The sequence below is a fragment of the Larus michahellis genome, chromosome 4 (assembly GCF_964199755.1).
Source record: "Larus michahellis chromosome 4, bLarMic1.1, whole genome shotgun sequence".
Lineage (NCBI taxonomy): Eukaryota > Metazoa > Chordata > Aves > Charadriiformes > Laridae > Larus > Larus michahellis.
In genome coordinates this window covers 12,868,462-12,887,971 of record NC_133899.1, presented here as the reverse complement: position 1 = coordinate 12,887,971, position 19,510 = coordinate 12,868,462, and positions in this window count along the sequence as shown.

Sequence of the window (19,510 nt, the reverse complement as noted above, 5' to 3'; positions counted from 1 at the left end):
GTTTAGTTAACATTTTAAAGCATGGGCTGTGTAAAGTTCAGGTGGAAGAGCACAGATCCATTACCAAGGATATCTGTATTAAGGAAATACAGAGGGCCTGTGTGGACACTAACAGTTTTCCAACAAATCATTATTATTGTTGTTATAAATGATAACTATAATTTCCTATTTAATTTCACTCTTACGAGTACGTCCATCCTGTTCTTTTGGCTTCTGGTTCCTTTTTTTTTATTTATTTCTCCTTTTCAGAAAAGATAAGGCGGCCCAGAGTTGGCCTAACACATGCATATCATCCCCTTTCTAATAATACCCCTTATATTAGTGCCAAACAGCCAAGCTTTCTAAAGCACTGAAGTAATTCTGCAATGCCCTTACTGCTGTGGAAATTGCTGAGCAAAACCTTCACACGATGGGTCTCCCCGGCATTCTTTAACCCTGTTGGTGATGATAGAGTCTCATAAATCTAGGTAAATCTTTAATTATACCTTAGGAGCACTCTGATATTATAACTATGAAGTAGTAATAAAGAATACGCTGACAATTAGCTCCAGTAAGTCTACACATTATTGAAAAGGGGGAATTGCTTCTAGGGTTAAACCAGAGCTGCATCATGGGTTCTCGTTACTATTTTTGATTTTCCTTCACTAACACAAATTTTACGGGTTAGTATATATGCATAGAGCATGTAACACCTGCACTTTTTCTTTTTTTGGCAAGTATGTATTTCCTATACCTTTTTCCTTTTCTGTGAAACATTTAGAGTTCTTAGTATTGGAAAGCCATTTTGGCTCTGGGAAAACTGAAGGCGTAACTACATTTTTGCTGTGCGTGGCTCTTTCTGGTAGCAGTTCTTTTTCACCCCATCTCTGGTTGAAAATTAGCAAAGATAGACCTCTTACTGTGGCTTTGGGGTTCTGCTGATACTGGCAGAAGGATATAGCTTTGCTTTTACATATCACTGCTATATTTGCATGTATTTTCTACTAGTGTATGCAAGTTATTTATATCTTAAGCCAAAGCATACATTTTAAATTGTGTGAATAATGCTGAAAGAATAGTAAGTTCTTTTACTTTGCTAATTAAATCATCTTGAAAAATGGTCTAGGTAGTAAGTGACAGGATTAACAAGGGCACTTTGCAGGATTTTGATGTTTTCTTGATTAGATCAGGACTATTTTATATAGAAGCAGTATTTGATGAAGTGGTTTTAGCAATGTGAATGAATGCACGACCCTAGTTTATCTCAGTATCTTCATAAAGAAGCCATCTTAGCTGTCAAGGAAGCCCAGCCAAGAGTGAAAATGACCTTAGCTCACAGCTAAGCAAAAGGTCAGCCGAAAAGAATAGTGAGAAGCATTATTCTTAGTTCTGATCCTTTGGGTTAGCCAGTGCTATTCCCAACTAATGTAATGTATTGTACTGAACTTTAATAGGTCAATATTACAGGAATATTAGGTCTAAACCCCACAAAATAATTTTCACTTTTCCTTTATTTCTTTTCTGCAAGAAATAATGGCTTTCCTATTAATGCAAGGAGCTTGCTGAAAAGATTAAGTGAATGGAGGCTATATTTTAAATAGAAGTATGTCAAGATGAGAGACATTTTTTGAAATAGTAAGAGAGATGGTCAAAATACTTCTATTGACAACAGCCACACAAATTCTCTTAGCCTTTTTCCATATGTGATTCCTAAATCTTTCTATTTTTAACCTAGAAGAAATAATAAAACCGTCAAAATGTTTACATATAGTGCCTACCACCTGAGGTCTCAGACTGCTCTGTCAATATCCTATTAATTGCATTATAAATTTTATAGAGCTGGAAAGTACAAAAATTCCCATTTTACAGATGGGGAAATGGGAATATTAAGAATTCATGCACTCAGTCACACAGGAACAAGCAAGAAGAGGGCTAGAATGAAGATCTCCAATTGCCCAACAGCAGAGCTCATTAGATAGAAGTCGAGCAAAGAAAAATATTGCATTTGTCCCTGTGATTTCAGTCTTCTAGGTATGAAATAGTTTGGTATTAACACAATAGCAACACATTTCCATGGATTGCTCCAGGAGGACAGCAATTTGGAGCAAGTTACAGTAACTCTCTGGCCAAAAGCAACACAAATAGACTTTTAAAAAAATAAATTGCAAAATAAGAAATGGTAACAAATATTTTTTTTCATTGAAATATTAAAAAGGAAGGCAAATAAAAGCCAGGGAGGATTATTAAAAAGCTACCCTATCTTCATAAAAATTCAGTGTTGGTAAATGCAATAGCCTGGATTTAGTTTGCATATGTTATATTAATCCTGGTCATACTTAAAATGGAAGATGGAAGGTATAAAGAGATCACATCCAAAGCACTCTCTTTGAGATTTTTAAAATGACAAAGAAAATCCAAGATCCCTTACAAAGAAGGAACTGGGAAAGGTGAAATCCACTCATTCCAACCTATCTCTGACAGATGTCATTCGGGCATTGAATTTGATTTGGGTTTATTTGTAAGGCTACATGTATCACTTATGTTTTAGCAGATACGTATGCTTCAAAGGCTGCAGGATTTATCCCATAGTCTGGTCAAGTTTCCTCCAGTTCACACTGTCACTGTAGTCACGTCTTAGTCTGTGCGTATGCCTTTCACAGAAATACAGTTATGTGAAAAAAAAGAAAAAAACAGTCTGTAAAAAGCAATGTTGTGGTGTTAATCTCAAAGTACCTTGCAAAAACTCACAAAATAAGACTTATAAACCATTCTAGGAACTACTTGCTCCATATATATTTTCAAGGGCATTTTTTCCACACGGTTTCCACACTGAAAGAGAACAGTTTCTCTGAGAGACCATTCTTTTGGCAAAACTTGAAATCAGAATTTTCTGTTTTCAAAATAAGATGCAGCAACTTAAATCACCCCAAAATGTAAATCTTAAATGAAAAAAAAAGTCTTTCCATTGGAAAACTGGTTATGTTACTAAAAACAAACAAACCCCACACGTTATTTATCTAAATAACTGTGTACAGGATCAGTAGCCAATATCCTGTCAGCTACAGTTCTTTAGAAACTTATTTCCTTACTTCCTGTGTGATTTCACATTGGTTTTATTCCCTTCCTAACTATAGTTCTGGGAGTAGTTTATTGATTATGACTCATTGCTTGAAATTACACACAGATTTGGAAACCCACCACTTTCTCCACTTTGACAACTGAATTCAAGCTATATTAGGGTTTTAGAGAGCTCAAGGAACACGGTATGTCAAACTTTTGACACAGAGACTGCCTCCTGAAGCTTAACTGCCCATAAGTTAGTCCAAAAATTCAGAGTTCAGTAGAATAGAAGTGTAAAGAAGTTTTGTTTCCTTCTTTTTATCTTACTGTACTTTCTTTCAACAATGTTTGAGCTCACATTATCAGGTTCTTCACTCCTAGCCCTTCCCCCTGCCCCCTTCTTCTTTTGATATATTTAGTAATATATCATTTTTCCCAGGGTACTTTTGAACAGATTATATCCAGCTTCACGTTGGATAAATTTCAGCTCTTCAAATGCTCTTACAACACTCAGCACAAAAACTGCTTGTGCGATGTAGGTTTTGGAAAGTTATTTCCTAACCAGTGTAGGAATAAATGGACATCTACAATTTAGGATACTTTCATTAGGCTGCACTTTCAATCCAGCTAACGAGGTTCAGCTACAGTCCCTACTCAAGCAGTTTCTGCTAGAACACAGATTTGGGGCAGGGCAAAACTTCTTTGCAGAGTTTAGTGAGCTTGGTTTGGTTTTCCACTTAGAATCATAGAATGGTTTAGGTTGGGAGGGACCTTGAAGATCATCTAGTTCCAATCCCCCTGCCATGGCCAGGGATACCTCCCACTAGACCAGGTTGCTCAAAGCCCCATCCAGCCTAGCCTTGAACAGTTCCAGGTATGAGGCCTCAACAACTTCTCTGGGCAACTCCTTCCGGTGTCTCAGAACCCTCAGAGAAAAGAATTTCTTCCTGATGACTAATCTAATACTGGAAGGCTGCCATAAGGTCTCTACGGAGCCTTCTCATTTCCAGACAAAACAACCCCAACTCTCTCAGCCTGTCCTCATAGCATAGGTGCTCCAGCCCTCTGGTCATCTTTGTGGCCCTCCTCTGGGCCCACTCCAACAGGTCCATGTTCTTCTTCTTCTGCTGAAGACTCCAAAGCTGGACACAGTACTCCAGGTGAGGTCTCACCAGAGTAGAGAGGGAGAATCACTTCCCTCTGTTACAATACAGGCTGCCCGCATCTGATGGGAGGATAAAGGGTAGAAAACATTGGTATTACTGTAGGTATTAAACTGTCTCAAAAGTTTGATTTGTGTCTCCTGCTTACAATCCCAGGATTACTCCAAATCCCAGATTTTGTACCACAAAAGAGTTTCCCTAAGTGAGATAACAGGGAACTTGGGGCTAGCAGAAGTTACCCCTTTCTGTACTATGAGAGTTGATTACTTTCATATGATTGTTTGCATTTTTTACCTACTGGTGCTTCCTGAAGTTCTTTCCTGTAATATTTGCACATTTCAGAACTGTGGCACTATTCTGTTAGTAAAGGCTTTATAATTATTTTAGAGGTGTGTTTATAATATAGATATGTATTTATTTGTTGGCAAGCGCTTTGTGGTCTATGGGGGTGAAGAGGTGCATGGTGGGGATGTTGCTTAACCAACAAGGATCCCTATTTCTCTTCAAAGGCTGTCTTTGGGTCTTATTCCTGCTGGTAGAGTCCCAGTCCCTCCCAGTTCAGCATCTCTATGGACGGATCCAGAGGATTTCCAGTAGCAGATCATCTGCCCCATCTCACACATCTTCTTCTCTTTGGCTTGTTACTGCTGTCATCACATAAGTGCCTCTGCAGGCACCAGGAATCACTTATCATGCACTGATCCACAGCTAAAAGTGTGGAAAGCCTTCTCCAGGCTGCCAACACAATAAATAGCTAATCCTCAAAGTTAAACATCAATTACAGTTGCAATTGGTAAGCTACAAGCACACTGGTGGAACAAAGCAAGCACATTTTGTTCTTTCCCGAACACTTACATTTTAGGAAGCTCAATACCTAAAGGTAGCCTGTTTGCTATCTGGAAGCGAAGCCACTATTCCTCTAATCCTGAGCCACATATTGACAGGTTGTCACCTTTCAACTGCTTTGCAATCCACCAGACTAGAGGTTTCAAAGAAGGCATTTTTTATGGGTGCTAAATGCACGTTCCTGGAGTTCCAAATAGTTTTAGTGATCCAAAAGCATAGGTATTCCAGATTTTGGAGAGCTAGTTGAAAAAATTGCCTAATTTTTGGCCTGGACATTTCAGATTTGTTCGGTGTCTGTGATACAAATACAAGACCAAGACAGATTCACAACAAAGAACTATTAATGCAGTCCTAAAAAAGATTTTATCTATTACATTGGAAGTTAAAACTGGAAGTTAAATTAAAAGCAACAATGCCAATGATAAAAAAAAATATGTTGATAGAAATGTTAAATAGGACAATTTTACTGTAGGCAAGTGGTTTCCAACTTCAATTGAATTCCTAATTAAAGCCATGACTGCTATTTATTGTGCAATATGCTTATTTGGTGCTGCAGCATCTGCTGCTTGAAAGCAGCATTCACCCTCCTCTCCTGGGTTAATTTAAGTTCACCCGCCTCCCCTCAGTTCAGCGCTGGCACTGGAGTCTCACAGAATGGGAATTCAGCACATTGCAGACATTTAGTACCTATTCTAAAGCCCAAATCTTCTTTAACAAACACAATCTAAATATTAAAAATCTTGTTTAAAAGTGGCAGGGACTGCATGTAGAACATCAGGGTATCCCCATGCTCTCCGATGTGCATAGGAAGTGTCCACAATTTGAAGTCCTCTGTTAGCAGAATTGGATGACTAAGGGGAGAAACCCCCCTTCGCCACCCACAAATGCAGCCACGCTGAAAATAAAAGGCAAGGCAAAGTGCTTCCTTTCTCCTCCTCTTAACTTCTTCAGCAGTCTCGGGCACAGTGATTTATCACCAATGCAGCTTCTCTCCTGAGGAATCTTTTTGGAGCAATAGCATAAGATCCAAGCAGGGATTCGGGCTGCAAGGCTGGGTTCTCTATCGACGTGGGGCAGGATGCTCTCTTTTCTCTGTATTTCTTTTGGAATTTAAATGAACAGACAGAAACAATTGTGGGGTAAAGCAGGGGTCAGCATAGGACAGCTATTTGCCCATAGTCCCCAACGGAAGAGGCCACAAAGGGGAGAGGGTTGCAGAAAGTGGGCCCTCCCCTACCAATGCAGCACCGTTACCCCTCACCACACAGGGCAGATGCTGAAGACAACTTGGCAAAGGCGGCAGATCCTCCAGGTAGTGCCCAGACATAAGCTGGTACCAGTGTGCACCTTAGACTAGTGCCCCCAGGCTGACAGAGCACAGACACTCCTTTCTCCTCCTCAAGGAACTGAGGCACTCTTAAAAAGACCAAGAAGATAAACCTCTAAATCTGTATGAGCAAATGCCTCTTTTCTGCTGTGGCAAGAAGGGTGCAAACATTTGTGCCAAAAATTCAGGAGTCACTGTCCTCAGAGAGGTATAGCCACTAGTGTCATGCCTACAAGCCTATGTTGAAGGAGATGGAGGACAAGAAGAGAAGTTTGGTTAAAGTCACCCATGAAGACTCTGCATAGACTACAACTGGCAAGATAGACCCACTTCCTTCAATGAGGGTAGAGGAATCGAGAAAGTATCATAAAAATCAGAACAAAGGCTGGAAATATGCCTACATGTTTTTCCAGATAAGCATCTAAAGCAAAAGCGTTCATCTGAACCAACTCACACATGTCTAAACTTGCCAAGGTTTCAGTTACCCAGAAGAGCGTGTCAGCACCAAACTGTCAACTGGCTGGGGCCATCAGAGAACCAGGGCTGGAAGAGACCCTAGAAGTTACCAATCCTATTTTTCCTCTCTCAAGTCACAATCTTTCTTCAGGTGTTTGCACAGCAGCACACAGCCCAGCAGAGTTGAGATTTCAGCCTTTGTCACCTGCACAGCGATGCACCCCATTTACCCTGCCAGGAAAGGCCAGGACAAGCTTTACTCTGTAACAGAGGTACTGCTGAATCAAGATTCCTCCCATACAGTCAATCCTTTGCATCTCTCTCAGGATGCTAGTTCTGGTAGTGGATTTTTTGTTTGTTTGTTGTTCCAGGACTTACGTAAAGCATCTAGTTCTTCACATCGCAGCCTGTAGGTCCCTTTGGCTGCTCTGTCCAGGGCTGGCTGTACCAGGGCCAACCAGGAAACACATCAAAAAGCTGAAAATCTTTGCACAAAGAGCACGCTATTACCAAGGACTACAGAATATGACTCAAACATTAAAGATTTTTTGGTGACTGTTTGGGGGAGGGAGAGAATTATATGTTAAAACATAAGAATTCTCTTCCAGCATAGTTTAAATTGCTTCACAATACTGATTAAAATAACAGAACATTATAGCTTGCTTAACTAAACATTATATTTCTAAATCCATTTTCAATTGTTTTCCTTCAATTTAAACATTTTGAGCAATTTTATTGCTATTCATACCTGCTTGATTTTTTTTTTTATTAGAAATTAAAATGCATATTTTTTTTATCTAGGTTACAGAGCACTGGTACGTTTAACTCTTTCAGGTCTGCAGACTGAGCACAGGAGAGTTATCAATGGCATAAACACAGTGCCTGTCCATTAGATTAAAATATTTATATTACAAGATACTTTTTGGCAATAATGGCAGTTGAGAGGAGAAAGAAATGAACAAAGGAGGCACAGGGAAGGAAGGGGGGGAGACAGAGGTAGAAAGCTGGAATAAAGTAAAGGGTCTAAGTGACAGCTTCAAGATTAACATTCCATTTAGCTCATACATATCCCTTCTTTACATTTGGGGAGCTTTTTTCCCTACCCCCCTCTTGGCAGGAAAAATAAAGCAAAAACCCCAGAAGTTTTAAGAAAGTGAACCAATTGTGACTAAAGAAAAAGTATTTTTTAGACTGTGAAATAACAGTGAATTGTAAATACACTTCTGTAGCAAGACAGGCACCTAGAGTTCTTCTCATGTAGCAAGGTAATAATTATCAGTACTGAGAGACAGCCAGCCTTGCCTGGAGTCAAGCCGCACACCGTTTGAAAACCCCTCTTACAGCTTAACGCCTCCCACATTTCCTTTTCCCCAGCCACCCTTCACTCCTTCTCTAGAAGGCTTCTCCCTGATGGCACGAGTCCACACCACCACCCTTCATAAAGTGGGAATCCCCCCCGAGTACCTTGGTAAAGATGGTATAACTGGCCCCACCACATTTATACCTGAACATTTCTGATTTCCCTAAGTCAGCAGGGGACATTCAGAGACCACTAACTGCTGGTAACCACATCAAAACATTAATTAACACAACTATATTCCCACACAAATAAAACATTAATATGGTAATTTCTAGCCTATAACCAGCTGGTATCTTTTCCCCAGCTATATAGATAGTAGGATTAACAGTGCAAAGCAAGTATTATAACAAAGTCAAATTAATATCACCTTTTCCCTGTTTTATAATTCAGAATCAAACAATAAATTATAGAAGTCCTTTAGAAACTGTCCCTCGTGAAATACTCCTCCTGGATCCATGCTCAAAGCGTAAATCCCTTTCCGCTGAGTTCTCCTGCTTTCTATGTAATTCAAGGCTACTCAGTGACAGAATCTCAGCCTAGACAACTGTGACCATCAGATGGTCCTGCTTCACTTTCCACTCACTGTCACCGATTTTCTATCTTCTCTCCCTAGCTTTTTCTCTCTTAAAACTTTTGAGATAAAACAACCGACATATTATTCAAAGGTAGTTGTTTTGGATCTATTGTGATACAGACAAAGAACAGGAAGAGAAACACTGTTTGGTCCAAGATAAAACCAAGCCAGAAGAGTTTTCTGTGGGAGTGGTACTTGGTTACTACTTTGAATTTTTTTTTATCTTTTTAATCTTCTCAGGCTCAAGCTACACTTGTCAAAAAACACACACGTGTATTTCTCTTCACTCGGCAGTAATTTTGGCATCGCATTCAATGATAAATGCATTTCATGAACATTAACATATTATACATACATAATTCGAAAGAACTATGGGGAAAACAAGCAGCAAAAATATGAGCAATGTCAGTTAATGAAAAGCTCACATTTTCAAACTAGTGTTTGGCTAATTAAAACTGAATTAAGTGACTACAACATTAACTATGTCAACTATTTAGCATAAAAAGTTGTTAAATATATCATATTGTATGTGGGAAGATTCTTGCAATCTTTAATTGTAAGAAATAGTCATGTACTATTTAATTGCACAACTTGGTAGGATATAAAATTCAGTTATATGAATTATATTTAGTAAAATATTTTAAAACATGTTGTTTCTTAGATTGTGGAATTTTATGGGTAGTATAATAGAATTGAAGCACATTCTTAATTGCATAATTATTTCCATTTTCAAAGTCCATCTAACAGCATAACTGGTCTTGTTTTTACAGTCTAAGGTAGAAAAAGACATGAAGTTAAATGCTTTGAAATCAGTTACTGAGACAGAATTTTGAATTCTTACTTGAATCATTTTTCCACAAAATTTTGACCAAAGTTAATCCAGTATTAGACCATACAGAGTCCTCCAATTATTCATGGAATGTGTGTTCCTCATGATCATACATACATAAACATATACAGAAAACTTTTGGCAACACTTTAAGTTGATACTAACCTTATCATCATTAACATGTTTTAAAAAGACCAGAACAATGCCTGACAAGCCTGAATATGTCCAATGAGGATTATTATTGCCGTTAAACTTCTGACATGGACAAATCTGAATCCTTCTTTTTCCTACATCCATAAAGAGACTGTCCGATTTCTTAATCTACCACAATAATAATCTTTTGTTTTCAAAATTAGATGGGTTTCATACCCTATTCACCTCCCAGCATAATACAGGCAGTTACTAACTTTGCCAAGAAGTCCATGCTAAATGTTGCTATGCATAAAAACCATCACCAGACGGGACAGGGATTAGGGTAGAGAACCATCCAGAAAAAAAAAAAAATCAGGTAATACTCAACATTCATTAATTTGTTATAAGTGTTCTCCACCCTACTTATAGGATGACTCACCAATAGCCAGAGTCCTGGTGTTGCACACATAGTTGAAGGACAGAAGCACAGCACAGATAACAGTGAGGAGAACTCTAGCTCCTCTTTGAGAGCCCCAGAGGCCCTCATCTCAGCAGCACTTGTTTGCCTGGTTTCACACAATACCACCTGCCCTCCCTCATTATCAATCAGGAGTTTGCCTACCAACTTAAAGGGGAAGTAGCCTGACTGATACAAGATGATGGAGTAAGAAACGTGCTTCCCACGGCCAGGACAATGAACACAATCTCTTAAATTAAATCTCTCTAAATTAGAAACTTCCAACTTTTATTTTTTAATACAGTCCTAAGTGGTAGCAAGGGCTGTGATTCCTACCTCTACATACACCACTTCAATGTAACTCATCTATCACTAACTCATTTGAAAACCACATTTTATGAAGCCTTGAGCTAAACTGCAGCTAATCATCTGGGTATGTCCCACAAAACGTATCAGTAATCATGAGTGAATAAAAAGCAGAGAAAAAAACAGATGAAATAAAAACTAAAGCTTCTCTTCAATGATCCTTGTAAAGAAATTCACAAGCAAAAAGATATCATGAGCCTCTAGCACTTGTGCCAGTCGTGCATCCAGCAGCACTGACCATTGCGGCACAGGCAGACATGCTTAATGCATGCCCAAGGCCATGCCAAAGTACTATATAAATCACAGGTATCTTTCATATATACCCAATTCCAGATCCATTTTCTGGACGCCCTTTTGTTACCAGCACAGACACTTAAATGGATACTCAAGGTTATACCAAAATATAGCATACACCTAATCATCAAAACCACCATGCACTGAGGCTGCAACTCGGCCATCGCACGCCTCATCCCAGTGGTCAAGAAGCCCTTAGACTCATTGCAATAGCCACACTTGTAGACTCAACGTCTCAGAGATTACCAAGTGAAGCACCCTAAGTAGCACAATTAAAGAGCAAAAATACAGGGCTTAACTTCACTGTGTACAATTCACATGCAAGAAAGGTAATTTAAAAAACACAAAACAAGAAAGAAACTTAACTGCAAAGAGAAGCACATGCATAGTCCTTACTTTAGTCTTAGCAGCTGTGTCACTAGGGGTCAGTTCACAGAGCTGGCAGACCCATCTTTGTTCACTCTGTGTCTCCCTTAAATTCCCAGGCTCCCCTTCTTTCCTTAGAAAGATCTAGCCAGATCAGCTGATATCACTCAGGCTACTTCTACTGGTGTAATTCTGTACGACCTTGTTTGGGTTTTGGAGTGGGTTTTTTTGCATTAAATCCCTTTTAATTGTCAGTTTCACCCATCTCATTTTCCCCTGATTGTTTTGCTAAAATCAAACAATACACATTGTTAGCAGACAAACACATGCTGTCCTGGATAGAGTCACACAAACAAAATTATTAACTGTCAAAATCAAGTGGTCTTTATACCACTCGTTGAACGCATTCTACCTCAATAAATCAAAGCTTTGATTCCACATTTAAATTCAGTTTCCAAGTTTCATAAGGAATACGGACATATGAAAACTAATAATTACAAGGCCAACTGATACATTTTATTGCCATCCTTTGTAGACAGGGTGATCCACTGGATGACAACTCTGTTTTAAAGTGCTGTTTTGTGATCATCTCGACTTACTTTACACTCATTCTTGCATTAATATTTATCATGTCTGATGAGAATTGATATAAACAAGCATAATTTTAGCATCCTTATTACACAAACACTTTTCGGTAATTTTATGAAAGGGAAAAACATGGTTGTGTATTTATTCAGAGCTACACGTATTACACAGGCCAGTCCTCTTAGTAACAACCTCACTAGTTTTATTTTTATAGCGACAGCTATAGTTACAGCTCAGCAGCAATATCAACAAACTGGAGAGAGTCCAGTGAACCGGAGGCATGAGAGGAGAGGCTGAGGGTACTCAATTTGTTTACCGAGGAGAAGGGGTAGTTTAGGGAGAATCTCGTTGCTTTCTTATACTAGCTAAGGCAGGGATATAGCAGAGCAAAAGAACAAGAGGCAACAGTCACAAGTTGCAGCAGCGGAAATTCAAATGGGCTATAAGGAAAAAAAAATTCACAGCAAGACTATATACACACTGGGACAGTTTGCCAAGAGAGGCTGCAGAATTTCCATCCATGGAGATTTTAATTTTTTGTCTGCATAAGGCATACAAACCTTGAGCAACCTGCTGTAATTCTTGGTATAGCCATGCTTGGAACAAGGGATTGGGCTTCCTAGCCTCACAGGTCCCTCCAACCTAAATTATCTGATTCCTGTGCACGTGTAAAACAAAGTAGGAGAGTACCTGCATGTCTTCTGCTTTACATGTGATGAATCCAACCAGTCACCACAGAAGCAATGTCTCCTAAAGCACTTCTTTTCTTGGACAAAATAGCTGCCAGTATTAAATATGATACACAGGAGAAAATGCTTGAAAAACATAAGAAAAAGGTAGAGAAACTTGTTTAGGAATGGCCCCTGCCCTGCATATTTTAAGAAACAAAATATCTACAGAGTTTATGTGAGTCTGAAAGAGCTCTGCCTAGCTAAGAGAGAAGTTTAGGCACTTTCCATGGCTCTTGGATGAAAAAACATGTTGGTGGCAAACAGCAGGAAAGGAACAGGAGTTTTTGCATCCCGCTGTTTCTCTGGGGGAACACAAGAGGTAAGACTCTCTCCGTTTGCTTTAGCAATTACTTTACCTTACATCAATAACCAAGAAATCCCTAGGTCATTCATCCCAAAATCTTAACAAATACAAGAGAGGTACTTAAACTAAAAAGGCTTCCTCTGCTGACTTTGGAGCCAAAATCGCATCATATATTCTTAGGTCCTTGCATAAAAGCTTTTCTTATGAGGCAGATGACTTTGCGGGTCATTCTTATGCTAATCTCACAAAAAAGGTTTGGGTTTTTTGCTTTCTGGTACGATAGTACGTCCTTTGGTCTTATCTTGGACTTTTTGTCTCAGCTGCAATCTATGAGTAGATTGTCATTCAAGCCTCTGTGCTTGAATGTCTCTGTATATCCAGGTTGACTCCTGGCTCTCAAACAGAAATAAACACACTGCAACATGGATCAAAGCAGGTATTTATGCTAAAAATCACCCTGCAATGGGAGCTAGGGACATTTAAGTTGTCAAACGAAGACTGAAGACCCACATTAGGAGACTGCAGCCCAGAATAACGAGGCTCTCCCTTTACCTCTGAGGGTAGTGGCATTAGAAACCCATATAGCACTTCACCAGTTACCAGTCTTCGCTCTCTCTGAAGATTTGTTCCTTTCACTTGAATGACTAGGAATTTTGCAAGTCAGACCTTATATGGTAGAAATCTTTCCTAAAATTTGGATGAAGAAATGGTTACAAAATGAATGGCAGCATTTAGAACTTATTGTTTTCTAGGGTTTTTTTTCCTCTCCTCCTGAAACTGAAATGCAAGAGTTACTAGCAGAAGATAATCTGTTTTCCCTCATCAGACAAAGTTTATGAGTTATGTTTGTCACAAATGAAGCAAAGCCTTCACACACAAAAGCTTCAAGAAGATGATGAATAATTTTTGATTAAAACTTTGTCATGAAAAGTTTGCAAATCCATTTACTGACAGAAAAAAAGAAAAGATTCTGTTCTCTTATAGCATGAAAAAGTGCAAACACAAGGAAAGTCATCTTCCATGATTATATAATGATATATTCCTTTTAGATGAATGTTACAAGCCAAGAAAGGGGAAAAGGTCAGCAAGATGACTAAAGATGTTATCAAGAGTTTAAGTATCAGTACTGCTTATTAATGCTCATCATTAGCATCAGTATTACTTGTGACCAACCACAACTGGGAAGTCTGAGTTGATATTTCAGAATAATCTGTATAGTTATATTCTATAGAATATGAAAGAAACAAAACTTCACCATCGTCTCTATGCCAATGCTAGTGACATCGGAAGTATGCAAGCAATAAAGCTATGTCCAAGGCTGCACCAGTAGAAGATGGGGGCAGCATTGTATTGCTGGAAAAGCTGCACTCTCCTGCTATCAGCTCTGTCAACCACATTGTACTACCAGTTGACATGACTTCTTCTAGAGCAAGACAGATACCAATTTTTGTAGATTATCCCTTCTTTATACCATGCAGAGTGGTCTCCTCTCCTGTGTCACTTCCATGATGTGAAGATTGAGTTATATACCATAGTGAACGATGCCCTAGTCAGTCATGCTGAATGTATTTATGATGAGGACCCAAGAGATAGGGTCCAATGTTTTGGGCTCCACTTCCCAGTCTTGACACTCAACCTCTGTAGAACACAGATTTGAATAAATTGGATATGCTGCTTGTAAATTATATGATACATTCCTCCTATGTGCAAGACTGGAGTAGCATTTACCTACTTTCATAAAGTAATTTCAGTTCCTTATACAAATTGCAGTCTCATCATGCATAACACGAAGATGTTGTCATTAATAGAGTATTCTATTTTTAATTGTGCACTTTAGAACTATCAAGTAACTCTAACACATCTTTGTAATCTAATCCACATTTATTTCTTTTTTACTTCAGTATTTTCCTTTTGCATTTTCAGAATACACCTCAAGAAGAAGGGGTGATGGACTCCTTTAACCAATTTCTGTGATTTGGGAGTGAATCACAAGGGTATGAAAACTGTAATTAGCTTTGGTAATGTGACTGTAAATCAGGCAACCATACAACTGCAGTTAGGCTTTCTGAGATGTGAGGTTATGTGCAAGGGAAATAATCTTCTAGTTTCTTCTAGTGATCACAGTCACTGAAGCACAGCCTGCTGATCTGTTTAGTCCTCTCTGTTTTGCATTAGGATAATGACTTGGATTTTCTGATACTCTAATGATTACTTTCATCGGGGTGACTCTCCCACCCACAGCTATAAGCAAGGCTCTAGGATGCCTTGAAATAGGAGGCAGGCAATAGCCAACTTTCAAGTCCAAGAAGGTCATAGGATTTGTGGTCCAGGAAGCAGCTGTTTGGATCTAAAATCTGACTAGGATTGAGTGACCTTGGAGTTTAGACAGGCTTACAAAATGTACATATTGCCATATCTAGCTCAGGATTTGACCTTCTGTAAGAGCTGATGAGGTTAGTGTTATCAGAAATTCCATATCATGACATAAGACATAGCTCCACTTTCAACACAGGCTTTTCAAGTATTGCCATATAGCTTAAGGGATATGACTTTATTGCCATTCAACTTTATCTCCTATTAAGAACCAAAATGTTATAAGTCAAGAAGTCATGTCAAATAGTAGAGTAATATTTGAGATGTCTTTGAACAGTGCTCTCTGCATTCAAACCCACTTAAATATCTGCTTCTTTGTTACTCTCCCTGGAATATAGCCCGGATTTTTCTCAGTATTGCCCCTGAATTCCAGGCTACGCTGGAGATCAGGGAAGGCTGGCTGAGGAGTCTGCAACCATTTCAGAGGAATCAGACACAACCTTGCTTTTTAAAGCAGTGCATCCTAATGTATTTAGACAACTGCCAGGTGAGTTGCAGGCCCACACAGTTTCGCATTGTTTCCCAAAGAAGAAATTCAGTCAGAGATTTTTCTCTGAGGGACTGACTGCAACTCACTCAACACCTGTTTGGTATCATTATATGAGAAGATACAACAAAACATGTCTAGCGTTTACAAGAGAAAAATTGCAAGAGAACTTTGATATTAAAAAAAGGCAAGTATTGGAAGGGGAAAAAATGTAGGTTCTATCTACACTGGACTATAAATCCAAAGAGAGGCAGGAAACTCAGAAATGCAATGGAGGCTTTATAGATACGCTTTAGCACTTAACTGTGAGGGATGACCCTTTTGTAATGTTTGAAAACTGCACCATATCCTCTCCTAGTTTATAACTCAGAATGATTTGTCCAGAAATGCATCAATTAAAAAACAGAAGATTCTAGCATTTTAACACACTGTCAGCCTTCCACTGGTTCAAAAATTTTAATAGCAAAATCAAAAACTCTCAAAATTTTCCAGGTAGTTACAGTTTGTTGCAGACAGTACCAAGGCTATAGCTATTAAGGAATTTGCTCTATTTAATTGTGTAACAAACTATGGGAATGTCCACTCAGTTTCTAATGTTCATGGTACAGTCTTACTGATTGTAAAGAGTTGAAGGCATAAGAAATCTTTGATTCATTTTGAACAGTTTTCACTGTAGAAGACTTGGCCACCAATACAAAGTCTGTGTAGCTGCATGACTGCTTGCAAGGCAGCTTTGGCTCCCTGGGATACTGCAGCAGAACAGATGATAGCTCTGAAGCAGGGATGTAGGAAGAAACACATCAGGAAAAGGTACTTTATGACTCTGGCTGCAGGTCTGCAAAGATCGTACCTGGCGAACAAAACCTGTTTGAGACATTCCTACCCTAGTCCTTGGCCCGTGGTCCCACTTTGGCACTGCTGCTCATTCACCCTGCAGTCTGGTTTTAAAGAAATCCAAAAAGCCCAGCTCCTCTCGGTTGCTAGCAACGTTAAAAAGACCTCAAAAAGATGACTTGCCCAGCCCTGGTTTCAGTCTGTTATGTGCCATTGTCCCTTAGACTCCTTTGTCCCTAAATGATCCTTCTTTCTCCCTGCGTGCAGTCCCTCCTGCCTGCTTCTCCCCTCAAAGCTACCCTTAGTCTTTTATCTCCGCATCCCAGTTCACTCCTTCTTCAGCACATGCTGTCTCTCTCTGCCAGGCAGGGATGCTACAAAGGAAGGGAGAAGCACAAAATTCAAAGGATCATTAGAAATCATTTCTAGTGGACAATAAAATCCATAGCTATACAATTATCATATGACATCACTACACGGCACAGTGAAGGTTGTTTACTTGCCTTAATTAGGTATTTCTGTACTTTAACATGTTTGCATTTCTCTTAAGCTTAATCATATCTCTTGAATTTTGTGGGCTTGTAAAAGTTGTTTTAGGGATAATTACAACACCCTGGTTATTTCTTTTACCCCCAAGTTACCGAAATACACTCTCAACTTCAACTCTATTTTAACTCAATGTTTTCATTAGGGAATACGCAGGCCTTCTTGTATTCCGGAACTGAATTCTGTTAAATTCTATTAAATGCAAATTTCATTTGTAATTTCTTTACTTTGAAACTGAAAAATAGTCAATTAAGGGTCCTATTATAAAAATTAGTGGCACTCATCTACAAATCTCAGCTTGATAATCCTGACTAATTTTTATAGAATAATTTTTAACTTCCTAACAGTTGAATCCTAAAAAAATTTGTGTCTTGAGACACCAGATAGTTTTCACTCATAGGTAGGTGAAACAAAGCTTCTCCCAGGTGAAAAACTCTGTTGGAAGGAGAGCTATACTTTCTCCCTGTATCATTTTTCTCTGTAACAAATAGTATTCTGACTCAGACACCAACTGAAGCTCTTGAATCCCACCTTTCAAGTGCATTTGCCCACTAAAGAAGAACAGAAAAGCTCAGTGTCCTTGGAGATCCTCTGCTGCAATCCTGGTTGGGAGTTCCTGAGCTCCTGGAGGCCGCCACAGCTCTGCTTCTCCTACTGAAAAGGCACCAGAAAAGGCAGTGCCATCATCATACCCCACATCCAAGATTTGCAACTTCCTGTCAGCACTGAAGGTGGAAGGTAGGAGGAGAAGGAAAGCACTGAGCTGTGATGCTAGCTGGCCATCAAAGGCAGATTGCTGGTTCTAAACAAGTGATAAGGCGAGGGGAAAAATAGTTTTCCACAACTGTGTAAATGCAGACCCACCGCCTCCAAATCTGTATTTGAATATCCAGCCATCAAGATATGAAGCTCCTCTAGAACCTATAGGCCAACTGTGTTCTCTGGTATTTGCTTTTGGACCTAAATCCTGCTGCGGGAATACAAATTTCTTTGGAAATTAAAAAGTCAGGATTTCTCTTAAATCCTTTTAATGATGTCTGCATACAACTACAATCTCCCTTTCCCCTCCCTCCCCTTCCACTTGGATATTACATTAGTGGAAAGGTCTGTTGGATTATTGGGGTTTAGGGGCTTTTGGGTCTTTTTTTTTTTTTTTCCTGTGGATTTTGGCTCCTTTAAAAGGGACAGCCTGCTATAACAGGTGCATTGCAGACAGGTGCTGCATAAGGTTCCCTACATAGCTCTGCCAATGCTTTTCAATCATGATCTACAACACCCCTGTTACTCCTGTGTGGGGCCTCCCCTCCTCTGAAATTGCCAAGGTTATGAATTATGCCATCCTGTATTGATTTGGACAAATGTCCACTACTGACTAGGTCGACACCACTGAACTTGGTTCACGGGTAACACAAACCAAATCTTGGAAGGCTCAAGCTTAGCATTTAACCCACTGTGCAGTCTCTCTCACAGTTTTTCTTTTTGATTCAGTCCCACATTATGTACCCTGACTCCCATGTAGAAGATTTGTGGCAATTGCATGATGTATGAGGTGCCATTTGTAAAATATTATTTAGTGTAAAACATGATGTTTTTTCTGTTGATTTACAAGTTGGATTTATAAATCTGCACTTCTCACAGTTTGAGTTATATATCTTGCCTCTGATTTATAAAACTCACCAGTAAATCTTTAGCAGAAAGTTTTGATTCAGAAATCATTATTTTAAACATTAGATTTAGCTAAAACATTCAACTGCTTTATAAGTCATGAAATGGATTTACATACCCCAATCTGGATTTACAAATTCTACAGCAGATTTACAAATCATGCTGAGAAATTCCTAAATAAAATGCTTTGATTTATAAATCTTCACTTTGCACTTCGGATACAAGTGACTGATTTATTACTCTGAAGCTATACAATAATGATTTAGTTTATAAAATCCTACTTTAAGTTAAAGTTCTGATTTATAAATAGTGATTAGGTTTACTGCAATATAGGCCACAAAAAGTAAAATTGTTTGGTGCAAGGCTGCTTTGCAAACAGCTCCCTGCACACACAAAAGGCAAGACATTTCTGAGAGGTCATAGGTGACCAACTGATCAGAGTTAGCGGCAGGACAAAGAAAGAAGAAGAATTGGGATGAAGAAACTCTTTACTTCTTGCTAATAAGCCCAAGGTTTCGAGATGGAACATTTTGACTACCCTGTCAAAATCATTTCTCAGTTCAAAAAGCTTTCTGTAACCCCAATCTCAACCCCCAACTACAGGGAAATGGTTTGAGTGCCTCCAACAACTCCAGGAGTTATGGTGACTTCTATTGAACGTCATGAGGAGTTCCATTGAACACTGGAGGAAATTTGTTCCTCTCAAGTGAACTTAATGGTTTCCAGCTTTTAGGCTCTGATCAGATGTCATTTATTTGCACCATTCCAGCCCAGGT